Genomic DNA, 3,299 nt, shown 5'->3' with positions numbered 1-3,299 from the left:
CGATTTTTTGGCTAACCAAGCCAGGGATGGAATTACCCGTGCTGTCGTGGAAGGTTATTAGAAACCGAATTACCGGTAAGTCTAATTCTATTTTTTCCAATAACCCCCCACGACAGCACCAAAGGAGGAGTACCAAAGACTCATGTTTAGGGAGAAACAACGGCCTGAAGCACTTTCCGCCCAAGGGCCAAGTCTTTAATGGAAATTAAATGAAGTTTGTAATACTTGGTGAAGGTATGGACTGAGGACCAGGTAGCTGCTCTACATATCTGCTCGAGGGAAGCGTTAGCCTTATCTGCCCAGGAGACGGACATGGCTCTAGTAGAGTGCGCTTTCAGCTTCTCTAGTGGTGAGAGATTTTGGATCTGATATGATTCTACAATTGCTTTCTTGATCCAACTAGCAATGGTACTATTCGAGACTTTCTTTCCTCTGTTCTGACCAGATGGCTGAATAAAGAGGTTTTGATCCTTCCTCCAGGCCTCTGTTTTTTGGAGGTAGTGAAGAACGACCCGCCTTACATCCAAAGAATGGAATTCTTCTTCTCTTTTATTTTTTGGGTTCTGACAGAAGGAGGGCAGGATTATCTCCTGTGATCTATGAAAGTCTGAGACCACTTTTGGTAAGAAAGATGGGTCCAGTTGTAGAATAATCTTATCATCCAGAATTCTCAAATACGGGTCATTCACTGAGAAAGCCTGGATTTCTACCACTCTCCTGGCAGTGGTAATCGCTACTAAAAAAGTTCATTTCCAAGCTAACTTATCCAGCTCTATTGAGGCAAAAGGTTCAAACGGTGGTAGTGTTAGACCTTTAAGGACGATATTAAGATTCCAGGAGGGAACGTGGCTGATTAATCTGGGATACAGACGAGTAGCTGCTGTCATGAACCTATTTTGGCGTCTTGCAAAAAGGTCCACCTCCGGGCGACCTCATCTTCTGATCAGCATGTGGAAAATGTCTGAGTTCAGTTCCCATTCCCCCGGATGGATATTCCTTCTCTCAGAAAATCTGGATGTTGTCTGAGCCTTTTATGTGCAGACCGATAAGGAACGAAGATGTCTTTCTGCCCAAAAGAATATTCTTGTTGAGATACCTTTTAGATTCTCGTACCTTGTACTCCCTTGATGGGAAAGGTGAGCTACGGTAGTCATGTTGTCTGACTAGATCTTTAAGTGTCTGCCAGCAATGACTGGAGCCAATATTTTGAGTGCCTAGTCCACTGCATTTAATTCGTGGAAGTTGGAGGATTGTCAGCTGGTCTCTTCTGTCCAGACCCCTTGGAAGGGGGTCTGGGCGACGACGGCTCCCCATCCAGTCTTGCTGGCATCTACCATGACTGTTATCAGAGGGAACTGAGCCCATGGAACCTCTGTTCCATGGGCTCAGTTCAGGGATGTCTTCACATAATGAGGGATCATGATCTTCCTGTTTAGGGAGTCTGGCGATCCGTCCCACTGTGCGAGAATATAGGTTTGCAACACCCTGGTGTGAGCTTGAGCCCAGGCTACGGACTGGATGCAGGCTGTCATGGAGCTGAGGGCTGACATGGCCAATCTTAGGGATACCTTGTTCCGGGTCTTCAGATTCGTTATCTTGGATCTCAAAAGTATCTGTTTGTCCTTTGGTAGGAAAGAGGTTTATCTGGCGGAGTCCAATAGAACACCTAGGAACGTTTTTTCTGTGGCAGGGACCAGGTCTGATTTTTGATGATTTATCAACCACCCTAGGGTGGTCAGGATTTGGATCGTCCTTTGCAGATCTTCCTGGAGTGATACCACCAAGGGACCTACTAGTAAGAAGTCGTCGAGGTAGGGAATGATGCAGATTTTCTCCTTCCTGATAGAAGCCACTACCTCCGACATATTTTTGGTAAAAATTCTTAGTGCCGAGGATATCCGGAACGGCAATACATTGAATTGGAGATGTAGCGTCTGATCCCCTTGAACCACTGCAAATCTTAGAAATTTTCGGTATGTTGGATGTATAGGGACGTGGTAGTATGCATCCTGTAAGTCGATGGTTGCCATCACATATTCTTGTCCTATCAAGGAGAACTGCTGATTTGATGGACTCCATCTTGAATCTTCGGTAGATGATGTATTGGTTTAAGGGTTTCAGATTTATTAATATTCTGTAAGTGCCGTTTGTTTTTTTTTATCATAAACAGGCGTGAATAGTGGCGTGTGCGTCTTTCTGTTTTTGGGACCGGTGAAATAGCTCCCAAGGATAGCAGATTTCTTAGGCCGGACATCAGGGCGGTTTTTAATCTCGGGGAGGCTAGACGAGTTATTCTTACTTTCCTTGGCGGATATGAGGAGAATTTGATCTTCACCCCTTCTTGAATTGCTTTCAAGACCCATTAACTGGAGCAAATCTTTCACCATTGGGGGAGGTATTTTGTGATTCGTCCCCCTACTGCTCTGGCGTCACCGCTTTTGTTGTCGCTGTCCTTTTGAGAAAAAAAATATTTGTATCTTTCCCCCCTTTGGGGTAGCTCCATCGACCGGACTTCCCTTTCCCCTTGTACTGAGGATTCTGCTCCCAAGGGGGGCGAAAGGGGGTCTTTTTGTAGTGTCTGGGTTCTGGCAAGGATTTCTTTTTATCAGCCGCCTTCTCCAGGAGGTCGTCAAGGGCCTGGCCAAACATATATTATCCCCGGAAGGGAATAGAACAGAGTTTTATTTTGGAGGCCATATCACCGTTCCAAGATTTCAGCCATAGTGCTCGCCTTGTGGAGCTTGATAGGACTGCTGCCCTGGCAGTTACTCTCACAGATTCCGCTGAAGCATCTGCCAGAAAGTCAGTGGCCTTCTGAAGTAAAGGTAGGGAAGCTTGTATCTCTTCTCTGGATGTGCCCATAGCCAGGTGCTCTTCAAGTTGGTTAAGCCATCTTGACATGGATCGTGCAATACACGTGGAGACTACGTTTGTGTTCAGAAGGGCTGCTGTTTCCCAGGATTTTTTGAGAAGGCTGTCCTTCTTGCGGTCCAGAGGATACTTCAGTTGTGAAGAATCCTCGAATGGCAATGTTGTCTTTTTAGCGACTCTTGCACTTGAATATCAACATTAGGTATCTCGGTCCAACATTTTGAGGTTTCTTCATCTACCGGAAACCGATATTTTAATTCTGTTGGTATATTCAGTCGTCTTTCCGGATTTTCTCATTCGTCCAGGATTAAGTCCTGAATGTTTTTATGTATTGGGAAGACCATCTTTTTCTTTGAACGGAGAACCACCAAACATCTCTTCTTGGACCGATCTAGTGGGCCTCTCTTCTTCCTCCTCCATTGTTCTTC

This window comes from Phyllobates terribilis, unplaced genomic scaffold (genome assembly GCF_046119375.1).
Source record: "Phyllobates terribilis strain yellow unplaced genomic scaffold, ASM4611937v1 Scaffold_11__3_contigs__length_659146591, whole genome shotgun sequence".
Lineage (NCBI taxonomy): Eukaryota > Metazoa > Chordata > Amphibia > Anura > Dendrobatidae > Phyllobates > Phyllobates terribilis.
Note: the sequence above shows the minus strand (reverse complement) of the source record.